This window comes from Eumetopias jubatus, unplaced genomic scaffold (assembly GCF_037043125.1).
Source record: "Eumetopias jubatus isolate StellerSeaLion01/CBP00866 unplaced genomic scaffold, mEumJub1_p1.0 scaffold_7, whole genome shotgun sequence".
Classification (NCBI taxonomy): Eukaryota; Metazoa; Chordata; class Mammalia; order Carnivora; family Otariidae; genus Eumetopias; species Eumetopias jubatus.
Genome location: NW_028274813.1, coordinates 128,068,826 through 128,082,870, shown reverse-complemented (window position 1 = coordinate 128,082,870; position 14,045 = coordinate 128,068,826). Strand labels below are relative to the sequence as shown.

Here is a 14,045-nt window from a genome sequence, read left to right as displayed (position 1 = left end):
CAACCTATACTACAATTCTAAAAAGCAAAACAAAAGTAATGAGGAAATCTGGATTTATACTGGCAAAACAAAGCAGTAAACAACCTATTCACAGATATACGGGAATGAAATACAATAGAATGTTATGCAAACACTTAATTTGATAGGAGGGGGGCACCTGAGTGCTTCAGTCGGTAAGCCATCTGCCTTCGGCTCAGGTCATGATCTCAGGGTCCCGGGATGGAGCCCCGCATCGGACTCCCTGCTCGGCGGGAAGCCTGCTTCTCCCTCTCCCACTCCCCCTGCTTGTGTTCCCTCTCTTGCTGTCTCTCTCTCTGTCATATAAATAAATAAAATCTAAAAAATAAAAAAAATAAAGTGATAGGAGGTACTTCTCAATTAAAATGGTACGAACTTCTGCACAAAATCTCACTCTTTCAAAACTTAACCAAAAAAATTTTTAGAGCAGAAATGTTTAAAAATCACCAGTCCCAAAAAAAAAAAAAAAAAAGCACATCCAATGTCCTAAAATTCAAACACTGCCTGCCAGGGAAAGTAAAGGAAGATTCTAGAACAGAATGCTATGGCATAGCAAGGCTCATAACCCTGTATCCACCACCCTCAGAAGGATGAACCAGTGACTAAATAAAAATCTGGAGAGTTTTTATTAGTATCATTGAATCTGGAGAAAAGCATGAGTAGGTATCAATACAGTCCTCTTTCCTGACTGGGGAATAGTGAAAATATTCACTAGGGAGAGAAGGATGAAAAGGCCCTGAACCACGGTGCTGATTACTTCTGCTGGGAGGCAGTGAAGACTCCAGGAGTACACAATGAGATCCAGGGCTGATCTGAGGCCAGAGAATACTACCCAAGAGCAGGCAGTGCGTACTCCCACATAGGAAGACTGGACCCTCCTAAAATAACCTTTAAAACATCCCAGAATTAAAAGCCACCAAGCCAACATTTTCTTTTCTTTTTTTATTATTCATTTTTTTTAAGATTTTATTTATTTTTTTGACAGAGAGAGAGAGAGCGAGAGAGGGAGTACAAGCAGGGGGAGTGGGAGAGGGAGAAGCAGGCTTCCTGCTGAGCAGGGAGCCTGATGCAGGGCTTGATCCCAGGACCCTGGGATCATGACCTGAGCCAAAGGCAGACGCCTAACAACTGAGCCACCGAGGTGCCTCAAGCCAACATTTTTTAGCTGCAACTAGTCAGCACCCTACACACCACCTGCTATAGCTTAGCCAGCCCCGGATGCTCTGTGGGCCCTCAGGGTGCAGAAAGCATGGCCATCAAACAAACAAAAAGCCAGCCATCAAACTTCAACTCACGTAGTAAGGGGGCAAAAAAAGAAAGGTTTCAGATCAAGAAATCACCCACACCCAGAACAAGAAAGATCTGCATAGACACACTCAGGCAAGAACAGAGTGGAAAAAAGCAAACAAAAAGGCCTGGTCTCTACAAACACAGAATCCTGGAGGAAAGGACAAATGAAACACTGTATCAAAGACAAAGAATTCGGCCTAAAGGAAAACAGAACCCAATAAGAGAATTCCCCTCAAAAGATCTTTGAGCCATAGAACTTAATATGAATATGAGTGCAATAGAATAAGAACACAAAGGCAACATTAACAACAACAAAAAATGAGATTGTAGACCTAAAGAAATTAATTGGGGGCCAAATAAACATTAGAAAAGTAATATATAAAGTAAAATTTACAGCAAACTGAAGAAAGATGGCTTCACATCAATTTACTGACTACAGGAAAGCTAAAATAAAAACAGTGAATATAGATAAAAACAAGGGATCCAAGTAATCAAAGAAAAACAAGTATGGAGTTCAAAGACAATCCAACATATGGATAACTGGCGTCCTTATAGCAGAGAACGCACATCCCACCTATGAGCACATAACCTATACAAGAGGACAAAGCAGGCTGGGCTTGGACCCTTCCACATCAACATTCAAGGGTCGAAGGCAGTGACTTTTTCTGAGTTTTCATTAAGTCTTCTGTTAAATTTGAGCAAAGTTAAATTTTCTACTTGGTATTTCAAGAACAGAGATTTTACGAAGTATATCCAGCCAGCCAGCCAATTTTCCATGGAGGAACAGAAAGAACTCTGAAATGATATACTGTTAAAGACAATTCTAAGGGGGAGTTACTCTTTTCAGAACTGGACCCTCCTACTCTTCTCAGAACCCACATCTTGATCCATACTAGAGAAGGAACCTCTACTTTCTGGAGGAAACAAAGATAAAGCTTCTGCTCTTCTGACTTCCTCACTCAGTCCTCCCCAAAGGGGGCTAGCGAGACTTACCTGATCTGTAAAGTTGTAAAAGGAAGCCTAGAAGATTGCCCCAACCTCTTCCTCTTCCTCCTCTACTGTGAGCAGTCCTCAGGATGCACGCATTCTTTGCCCCTCCAGGAGGTAAGCTTACCTAAGCAGGTGCACGGTGCACCCTTGCTGAGACAACCAGCCTATCATTCTGACCAGCAGCAAAGTAGTGAGGAGTCTGAATCTGGCCACAAACTGAGTTTTGTCACTCAAACTCCAAATTTCTCCACACAAACTCCAAGCTGATATTTTTATACCCCTGTAGCTGGTTAACATGTCTACTATACCACTAATTATTAATTGGTGGGAGGGGAAAAACAGAGAGGAAGGCAATTAATTATCACCCCTCAAACACCAAAGTCAGTGATATCTGAATGGCTAAGTTTGGAATGTCTTAAAATATATATATATATATATATATATATATATATATATATATTTACAGTTTTCATAAAGGTCTATTTCATTATTGGTGGGTAGCGCATTTAACAGTTAAATACATTTAAATAATGTATAGGTGACTGCACGACTGCAGCATTGATAACTAGATAGATAACCAATTCAACTAGAAACCAGCTAACAAGTAACTGTCTAAATATTTAAAATACAGCTCTTGTTTAGATCATCCTTTGATTTGATCACCTTCTTGGCGGCAGGGGGCTGCTGGTCACACTGGAAATATATTAAGGCCAAATCTTCTGATATCCATTCCCAGAGGTTTCTTTCAGCTGGATTAAGCCTCCAACTCAAGGGCAAGCCCAAGTTTGTGGCCTCCGGCATTGATGCTCTTCCCGTCTACCAGAGCAGACAGTGTAAGCTTGACACCAGGCCTCAGAGTCTGAGTGTAGCCCACTCCAATTAAACGAGAGTTGTTGACTTTTGCAGAAATGGAAGCAGTAGGATCCAACTGATATCTGGCTGCAATGCCAAAGCAAGTGCTGTTGGTACCTGATGTCCAAGCAAGATTTACTGAAGTGTCAAGATCTTCACATACTTTTTGATAAATTGATCCTCCAAATTCTGTCCCATCATTGACATTAGTGTGTAGTTGGAAGTCCCCAGTCCTGTAGCTCACAAAGTTATTTCTTGTCAGCTTTGATTTGACACTGTCAAAAGTCATCTGGTACCCAGCAAGCCAGCCCTCGTAACCAAAGACAGCTGAACCATGGATTGCAGGTCCCGCAAAATCAAAGTCAACATCACAACCAAGGTTTATACACTCTCCTGTAAGAAGACTTGATTTTACCACTTTTCTTTCCCATGTTTGGTGAAAAGGTGGTATCAAATGTCAGTTTCAAACCTTGACAAATTTGGTCTTCAATTACGATTTCTGTTCCCAGAGTGTTATCGGTGTTCCATTTTTCTGTGAAAGTCAGACCATACTCACACCATTTATATTTGGTCTCCAAGGTTCCAGTAACTTTACCAGTGTCTGTATTAGATGAACCAGACGTTGAGAATTCCTTACCACTGCATGACTTTGTTTTCACATCCAGTTTCACCAACCCAAAACCAAATCCTTTGTGAAAATATCTCTGGCAGCTTTGCCAAGGTCAGCATATGATGGAGGAATACACATCGGCCGCGTGCAGCTCTGTCCGTAGGTTGCCATGGCGAGGCCACAGGAAGAGGTGATCTGGTGGTCTCCTGAGAGGGGCCGCTACCGCCACTCTGCTCGCAGCTGAGGCCACTGGGCTCGCTCAGGGTCAGGCTGCAGCTACCCCGGCTGGAGGGCGAAGTTCTTAAAATATTTTTATCTGAACTTTTCTTCATTTTAAAATTCTTCATAATGGGGGTGCCTGGGTGGCTTAGTTAGTTAAGCATCTGACTCTTGATTTCAGCTCAGGTCATGATCTCAGGGTCCTGGGATTGAGCCCTGCATCAGGCTCTGCACTCAGCGTGGAGTCAGCTTCAGATTCTCCCCCTCTGCCTCCTCCCCCACTCATGTGCTCCATAAATAAATAAATAAAATCTTTAAAAATAAAATAATAAATAAAATTCTTCATAATGAATATGTATTGTTTTTATAGAAACAGTAGGGTCCTTTTTCTTTATAACCATGACACCAAAGAAGAACATCTGATGTTACAGAAGAGTAGTCACAGTGGTTTAGAGGAAAGAGTAAGTTCCTAAATAGAAGGTATGGTGTGATCTGATTTTATTATAGAATAATAATAATATGTAACAAGAGTAACATACGGCAGAGGCACAGCCTAAGCATTCTGAATGGATTACCCCATTTAGTATGAAGTAGGTATAAACACCATGCCAATCTTAGGGATACAATGGAGAGGTAAAGTCATTGGCCCAAAGCCACACAAGATTAACACACAGCAGACATGGACTTCACAGAGCCGATATCCTCTACTATAGTAGTCCCTTGAACAACATGGACATGAACTGCACAGGGCCCCTTATATGCAGATTTTTTTCCCATAAAGAAAGTGCAGTACCGTAAATGTATTTTCTCTTCCTTATGTTTTTAATAACCTTTTCTTTCCTCTAGCTTACCTGCTTGTAAGAATACAGTATATACATACATACATACAAGATAAAAAATATATGCTAACCAACTGTCTATGTTATCAGTAAGGCTTCCTTCTGGTCAACAACAGGCTATGCGTAGTTAAGTTCTGAGGGAGTCAAAAGTTATACACAGGTTTTTGATAGTGGGGGAGGTAGGTGTGTGTTGATGCCCCTTAAACTCCACGTTGTTTAAGGGTCACCAGTACTCTGTCCTCAAAGTCACAAAGAAGCATGGGCTGACCCAGAGAGATTGAAAGCATGGGCTCCAAAATGTTGAGAGTATATCTCCAAGTCCTGGCATTATACATGATGATGCTTCTTTTTTTAAAATTGTATCTGTGTTTATATTTTCCAAATTTTCAACACATGTAGTCCTTGTGTAATAAGTAAAACAGTAAGGCCTCTATATTAAGACAAAAGCCACAAGCATGAATTTTAAGTTCAAGTTAACAGTAGAGCCAAGTGCTGAGGCCACACAGGGTTCCTGAGCTGTCTCAGCCCATGTTTGGATCGGCCATCTGTGGGCAACAGGTGTGGACCAACGGGCCAGAGACGTTCTGGCCAGGCTCCACATGCCCTCTATATAAGATGTGAAGTCAGAGGGCACGCAGCTCAGTAAATGCCCCACCAGCCTCCCGGCCCCCGCATCCCAGAAGCTGGTTAGCTCTGCTCAGAAGATGGTTTCCCTCTGGACCCTCATGATTATTCCAAGGAGGAATGCCCCCTCTCAGCATTTTGCCAAGTCCTTCTCAAGGAGAACAGGAGGGGAATTTTGAATGGCCTCCATCCAATTTTCAAACTGTAAACTGCACGCCCACTTTCTGTTTGGAGACATTTCCTGTGTGTGAACACAGTTTGTCCTGTTACCAGCTTTAAAGTTATCCAGAACTGATACATCTGAGGCCAAGCTAAAGGGTTTAAAAAAAAAAAAAAAAAGTCAAACACGATAGGACCTTTCCTAATTTTAGCTCATCTTGCAGAAATCTCATTTGAAGAGAACTCAGAAGGGAGGTTGAAAACAGAGGTGCCATTGTGTATGGATGCTACAGCCCCCCTCTGCCCCCACTGCCTGCATCCCAGTGAGCACAGCGTTCTGGGACAACCAGCGCCCTTCGGCCCCTTGCCTATGTCATGCAATGCAGCCATGCTCGCTTCTAGCTAAGTCTGAGGATGCCCTAATGCTGCTTCCTTCCATATGCTGGCAGAGGGGTCTCTAGCAGGATTTTAGGGCACCGCTTCAAAGCTATGGGGGAGGGATGTAAGCCTTGCCATGAGAGGTGCCGTCAGCCCCCGCACCGCTGGCTAGAGCGCACCTTCGGGTGCTGGCCCTGACATGCCCCTGTATGTGGCTATGCCCCATCTCCGTCGTAGGCTTCCCATTCCCATCCCACCTACGAAGGCTCTCCCAGCCACACACTTGCCACATTAGCCTGACATCTCATTCCCCTTGGATCTACTCTGTCCAAGGTTGAGAAAATTATTTTACATCTGCAACCCTAAACATTCTCCTCTTCTACACAGGCCCATCTCCAACATCGCCTCCCACCTTGACCCAACACTTGGCTTCTGTGGCGGAGACCTCATGGTCCCGTGGACAGTGGATACGGCTGGACCAGCTGCAGGGCTCCCCGAGGACAGAGCTGCTGCCTGGCCCAGCACCTGAGACAGTCTAATGAATGAGTCATTAGTGAAAAAAATATAAACATGCCATCCCTCCTGCTAGGATATATAAACTCCGTGAGGGCCAAGAACACGCCTTACTGAAGTCGATGTTGCTCACGGCACTTAAAGAAGTTGTCCAAGTTAATTAGTTTGGCAGAGGCCAAGCTGAAGTCTTTTAAAAGGAGCCAATGCTGAGCAACTCCGAGAATCAGACAGCTCCCACCCCCATCAAAAAAAAACATGGAGATGAATCAGATTAGAATGCAGGTGTCTGGTCCTAAAGTAACATGTACCTGGCCAAATCTGGGGCTGGCTGGCACAGTGATAACATTCTCCATTCTCTTCCAGTCTCACCCAATCGGACAGGACTTCAGGGAGGGGACCGGGCCAGCTGGACATTTTACTGGGCCTGGTTCCTATGAAGGAGTCCTGGGTGGAAGGAGTGGGAGAGATATACTACACACACTCTAAATATATACACACATAATGCTCACCCACGTGTATTTCTAGGGTTTTTGTTTTTGTTTTTGCTTTTTTTACATGCATTTCCCTTAATCAGATGCCGTACTCATCCAGGCCAATCCCTGCACTCAGCTATGCCCAGAACTGGGAAAGGGTTTGTTCAAAGCTATTCATTAATGCAATCAGGCTCACTGCCACAGCCTAACCACCACGTCCCTGATGGAAACATAGTTATCCCCTTACTTGCTGAGAAAGGAAGCAAGGATTGTCACAGGGCAGCATTTCTGCAAAGAATGACAAGCCGACCAACAACATCCATAATCTTCCCACCCAACCCCAAACCGTAAAGAGGGCAAAGAATCTGTCTTTTCCTTTTTTTCTTTTCCTCTTTGTACCATCAGACCATTTTAGGGGCCTTTGCTCTTTTTCTCCCCTGGTATTATGGGTTGAATTGTGTCCCCCCAAAAGGATGTTGTTGAAGTCCTAATTCCTAGTATCTGTGAACGTGACCCTGTCTGCAACAAGGTCTTAGCAGATAAAGTTAAGGCAAGATGAGATCCTTAGGGTAGGCCCTGACCCAGTATGAATGATGTCCTTCTAAGAGGAGGAGAGAGACACAGAAGGAAAATGCCCTGTGATCTCAGAGTCACCTATGGGAGCGGTGCAAAGTCTACCTAAGAACATCAACGATCAAAGGCCACCATCAGAAGCTACAAAAAAGCAAGAAAGGATTCTACCCAGAGTCTCAGAAGAAGCATAGCTCTGTCGACAGCCTGATTTCAGACTCCTGGCCTGCAGGACTGCCAGAAGATAAATCTGTTGTTCTAAGCCACCCAGTTTGTGGTCATCCATGTCTGATATCAGAGCCCCAGGGAACCAACACATCCCATTTCTTCCTTTGGAAACACATTCCTATCATCCACCTTCCCATCCGTGGGTCCAAGTCCACCTCCAACCAAAGGATAAACAGTCAAAGTCACTGTCTCTGAACCTCACGTCACACCTTTCTATATCTAAGGGAGAAAATATAACCCAATTTTGGTCTAACATCTGAGATAGAGAAAATGTTTGACAATGCCCCTACGGCCCTCTGAATTCCAAAGAAGGAAAATGTTTAAATAGGATGTGAAGACCCCACTCCCAAATAAAATACAACAGAGTCTAGGAGGGCAGGAATTAATATACAGCCCATGGTCACAGGTGGGACTGGATCTCTCTGGCCTGTATGGGGAGGAGAGCTCCGCGGTTATCACCCCCTGAATGAGGATGGAGGGAAGCCAACAAAGGAAGGAGCTCATAGAAGGGTATAGACAGTGTCCATGGCAGAAGCTCGGCACAAGAGTCCTACTTGGGAGTGACCAGGGTTTTGACTTCGCGGGGCACACCCTCACAGAGGTCTCGCAGATCTGACCGTGACACCCTGCCAGGGTCGGTGAAGCATGATCCCAGTGGAGTCAGAGGCCAGCCGAGGGAGGCAAGAAGAAAATTAATGACCAACCAGGAGGCGACAGAGCTGAGCTGACCACCGTGACCACGAGAGAGCTCAGCTCCGTCAGCACAAAGAGAAAAGCCACAGAGGCGACAGACCTGAACACAAGAACACTCGGCTTCCTTTTGGAGGATCTAAAATGTGTCCCTTGTCACACTGAATGGTCTCCCTGACAGCCTTGGGTGCCAGGAACCCTCGCCATGTTTTTAATTGCTGCTTTAGTACTTAAGTGACAAAAGCGTTTCCCAGTGAAATCGGAAGTATCAGAAGACAGAGAAATACATGTATTTCTGTAGACATGTATGTATTTTTATCTGTTCACCCGATTAAGAACAGGTACGATGCCTTTTAGGAAACAGAGTCTGTTTAAAAAAAAAAAAAGGAGGAATATTTTAAAAGACAGAAATAAATGATTTTTTCCCTGCATTCACCAAAACATTATTTTTATGTGTTTATAATCATTATCTCCAAAAATAAAACTCTTCTGGACTGCTCACCTGTTCACCCCTGCTGGCTACTGTGGGCTAACTCTGGAGAGTGGGACTGCACATTGGAGGAAATTACCTACTCCTATGCCCTGATTTTGCCTAAGATGAAAGCAACAGGGGCAGAGTTTGGGCGATGTTATTTTTAAAGACACCTAAGAACACAAGCCACGGCCAATGTTGGGACACAGGGACGATATGCCAATTGGACAATCCATTCCACCTATGCATCTCAGAAGGTTCACGGAGCTGCTGGATCCCCACCCTACTCTGCGCTGTGTGCAGCAAGGAGGACCTCCCCACCCGCTCCCATTCACCGCCAACGGCAAAGCTGCAAAACTGCTTGCAGACTTTTTGATTTATATGTATCTCCACGGATTGGCCAAGGTAAAGCAAAGGTGCTAATTTATGGTTTTTGTCTCCAAAAGATATCCTCCCTTCGGCTGGCAGAAAAACTGCTGTTGGCATGTTAAGCCTCCCAGCCGACACAGTATTTACCACACTGGGGAGGAGGGAGCGCCACGTGCCCGGCAATAAATCACACAATAAATTGTGCGTCTGGCCCTCAATGTTTTGCATAATGACAGGGGAGGCCTATCTGCCACTCTCCTAGATCTGTTTCAACTGGTCTAGTTTACTTTCAGTCTTTTCTTCCAGCGCCCCACCCCAGCCACAAAATAAGCTGCTGTCTACAGTTCAGGAGGCTGCAAATCTGGAACGGACCACATAGTGTGCCGCGCTGTGCACCTCACGGAAGTATGGCATTGAGAAGAAGATAATGCGATGAGCCACGGGGAGACACCAACACATTACACAAAACAAGACAAAGTCCATTCCAAAGGCCATCCCAGCAGCACTTTCGGAAACATAATGGCCAAATCGCGAAGCCCATCGTGACCGACTGTGGCTGTAATTCCACGGACATGCCGCTGAATCGCATAAGCACTCTCTCAAGCCTTCACGGACACTTGCCCTTTGTGACCTTGAGAGTGGTGATGACCACAGACCCAGGGTGTACCTGCGCACCCCCGGGGAGAAAGTGCTGGTGCTGAAGCATCAGGTGGTCAAGTTCCACTGGGGGGATCTCTAGGGGGCTCTCTGGGTCTACTTCCAATCATTCTCTGACCCAAAAAGCCAACGGAGAGTTGAGCTAATCAATGGCATTCTTTTTTTTACAGGTTGCATCACAATAATTGAAGCTTACATAATAAAAACATATGGGTCCGTGCCGCTTAGAAATGTGTATCTTCATTAAGAGAATTCTCAGCAAGGTAAACATGAGATTTCAGGTACAGTAGTTGAAAGCTTATGTAATCAGTCAGGGGGCAGCTTTCCAATTTCAACTTGCTTATATTCAAGGTGGTAATTTCTCATTCTAATCAGCCCAAGATGGGAAAGCGGCAGTGTCAGGATGGGGGAGCAAATCCAACAATTAGAGAAGGAGTGTGCCTGTTTTACATAAGCCTTTTCCAAAGGGGGGGGGCGGGAAAGACAATAGCCATTCCCAAGAACACTGTACAATAGTCTTTAATTGAAAAGCACCATTGTGACACTGTTTTCCCTACATCAACCTTGCCACTGCAGAAATGGAGGTAAAAATAATCATTTCTCTCTTGTTTAGTTCCTGTAGTTGTGTGGGCAGGGATTGAGGGAGGAGTTTGCCTAATAGTCTATTATATTCCCCAGGACTATTTGTTGAAAGCCTGCTCTCAGCCCCTTCCTATTTCTGCTAACTCTGCACAATCAGGAGCTCAGGTAGCTATGAACTGAGAGCCACAAAGGGCTTTAGACCTACCAACAAAAAGTGTCCGGGGTCACCTGGACAGCCAGGTTCATTATCCGGAGACCCATCCCAAGGGGGAACCTGCCAGACAAATTAGAATCTGCAGCATGTCGTACAGAACTCATGTAGGGAGTGTGGACGGATGGGCAGATAGATGCACAAAGAATGGACTCATTCTCCTGCACAGCACCTCACACCTGCTGCCACACCCTGGGGACACCTGCTTGTTTCCAGGATTCACAGTGTGCCCATGGCAAGGATTTCAACAAAACCCAGCACTAAGGAAAGAAGACATCCCTGTTACACTCAATAGTCTTCCATTTTGTTACCAGGTATCTTGAAATGCCATTGGGCATATGACACCCCAGGAGAAGAGAGCATTGGAGAGGTACTGGCAGGTTATTTATGAAGATAGTGGGCTCCACACTATCTGCCCCACCCCCACCAGCCCCATTCAAAAACTATAGCTTGTAGCAACCTATGTTGCCTTTGGCTTTTAAATATTTTCAGTAAGTGTTAAGCAGAAGTCATAAATGGGACTTTTGTACTAAGTCCTCCCCCCAAACTTTAATGATCAACTATTATGTCTTAGTGAAGTAACCACTTCCTATTTGAAGGGGAATGTCTAGTTATTTCAGGAAAGAGCCAGCTTGGTGACCACCATTCCCATTAAAAAACTGAGCTACTAAACCCTCCATCAGGAAGGGCTTCCCTTTTCAGAAAGCCTCAACTCAAAGCCACACAGAACAGAAATAAAGAAGTTAGAAGTAGCCAACTGCAGAGATTCTGCCTGCACCCCGTGGAAGGTTTCCGCTCTGTATACGGTCCCTGTATTGCCCACGATGAAGGTCCCCCCAAGCTTGCTCACTCCCCAGCCATGGCTGCAGAAGGTCCAGGGCCTTAGGAAGCAGAGAGGGCTTCTTCCTCGGTGAAGTCAACACCGAGCCACCAGGGGTTTGGGGATGCAGTGGTCCTCAAGAGAGTGTATGCTCTCTTGTGAAGCCTGTGGCACTTGAACGTGAGTCTATGAACTCACCTAAAATAGCCACTGCCAACTTGATTCACTGAGAAGAGCCTGGTTCATTCCTTATCCTTCCCAAGGACAGAGGTGACCACACCTGGGGAGGAAAGGTGAGCGGCATTGTGCAAAGGTGTACCCCCTAAACGATCATCATGAGCTAAGGGGAATGAATCCAGGGGATGAGAAACGACACTCTATCAAGAGCTCATTCACTTGGCTTCTGAAAAACCAAAAAGGATCAAGAGGAGGAAAATGCCCACAATTGTGCCTGCTGAGCCCTGCTTCACACCGCAGGAGGATTAAGAGGAGGAGGTGGGTGTGGCACGAGCCCTGAGCGCCCCCAGGCAACCAGGACTGAGCCCCAAGGTTGCTCACCTTAAACAAGGCTGCCCAGAGGGCAGCGTATGTCCATAACAGATGTCCCTTGATCCCCCCCCCGACACCCCAGGCTGCCTTGAAGTGGCCACCCTTCACCCAGAGTCGCAGAGAAAGCTACAAGGGCCCAGATCTCCAATTTAGGAAGCAAATCCTCAGGCCCCTGGGAAGGACTTCTGAGTAGGGTTATGTCATTAGTGTTAAAGCAAGTATCGAATCCTGTACCCTATAAGAAACACTGTATCACGCGTCCATTTATTTAAATCTGCCAACCATCTGGTAAGATAGGGCCCATTTTTCAGATGAGGATACTGGGGTTCAGGTAAAGTCAAGTCACCAGGAGCTGGGAAGTAGAAGGTCCAGGTTCAAATGCAGGTCTTCTGACTCCAAATCCAAAACTCTTTTCACTGCTCCTCGGCTGCGTACAATGTAGAAGACTGTCGAGTGTTCCCCATCCTGTGGCCACACACCAGAGCGACACATAACAGGGCTTCCCAAAGTAAGGCATGAAGGCACCTGTCCCTCCCAGCCGTGTGAGCACCATCCCTGCTCCACCCACCTCAAAGCACCCACTGGCTATAAATGCTCAACATAACCATTACTAGAGGGCTCCTCTCCCACATGACAGGTAATTTTTATAGTGTCTTTAAGATAAAACAGATTGCTATATTTATAATAAGGGAATAAACAGAATTAGCAACTGGTACTGGTATTTACTACCAAGAACCTTTTACCTCCCAGACAAAACGTTCATGTAGAATAGGAAACTACTTGATGTACAATTCACTACACCCAAATCAACGCTTGGTTGAAATAATTTTATTTCTCATTTGTTGGGGCTACAAACTGAATGTCTGCAGTAAATATATATAACCATGTCATTATTAATAGCTTGTATATGTTGAGTCCCATGTGCCAGCTAGCGTTCAAAGTGCTTTACAAGTACCAACTCCGTGAGTCCTCATGGAATCATTATGAGGCTAAGTACTATTATGATCCCAGTTTTAAAATGAAAAACCAATGCACAGAGAGGTTGAGTAATCAGCCTGAGAGCACAGAGCTGAGAAGGGGAGAACACCAGAGTGAATCCCAGGTCTTCTAAAGCCCACCCCATTGAGCCACAACTGTCACAGGTGCTGTCAGTCTCCATCTGGGAGTTTTCACCATTTCATTTGGAGTTTTAACCATTCAGCAATACTGCCTGTTACGCAAACCCATGAACACTTAGGTTACGTAGAATACAAGTTTCTCAAACCATACCAATTCACTTCTCCTGTGAACCAAAGTCAGTGATTCCATTCTTTTTTTCCTGTTTATTACCTATTTTGTAGATGCACATATAGAAACAGAAAGCAAAACTAAGTTACAAGGACAAGGATGCTATCTTTCTGGCCTAGGGATTGCCAAAAACATTTCTGAGGGGGAAGAGAACATAGGTAACTTGTCTTCGGGGGCGTTCTTAATCCGTGTTTAAGCCATACAATCAGAATTGCCACTGAAATGTCCCTTAACATCTTCCCAAAAGGAAAGCATACGATATTTGTTGTATGTAACCCTGTCCAAGACCACGTATATATGTAAAACATATAACGCACACATTAATATAGTGTGATAGAGTACGTGTACCAAATATGAGTGAGTAGAAGCGGTAAGTACTTTGACTCTACTTCAGAGGAATGTGGTTATTTATTAAATAATGTGTTGCAGTTAAATCTGTGCAAGTTAAAATGTATTCCCCAAGTTGGAAGTAGAAATACTGCTGGTAGAATTTTATTCTCCACGCCAGCAAGGGGGGAGCACCTTCTGCACACCTGCTTGCCCAGTCACCTGGCAGGCCCCACCCCCCCCTTGCCTGCCTCCTCAAGGAGCCCTCCTTAATCCAAGGAACACGGTTGGTGGGTCAGTTTAGCAGAAGTCCTTGCT

General features: G+C 45.0%; 1 protein-coding gene and 1 pseudogene across 3 annotated transcripts in view; both read right to left on the bottom strand.

The window, feature by feature from the left end:
* SLCO3A1 (solute carrier organic anion transporter family member 3A1) overlaps window positions 1-14,045 on the bottom strand; it is a 319,452-nt gene that overhangs the window by 299,842 nt on the left and 5,565 nt on the right. The gene's annotated exons all lie outside the window — the stretch shown is intronic.
* LOC114223239 (non-selective voltage-gated ion channel VDAC2 pseudogene) lies at window positions 2,758-4,021 on the bottom strand (annotated as a pseudogene).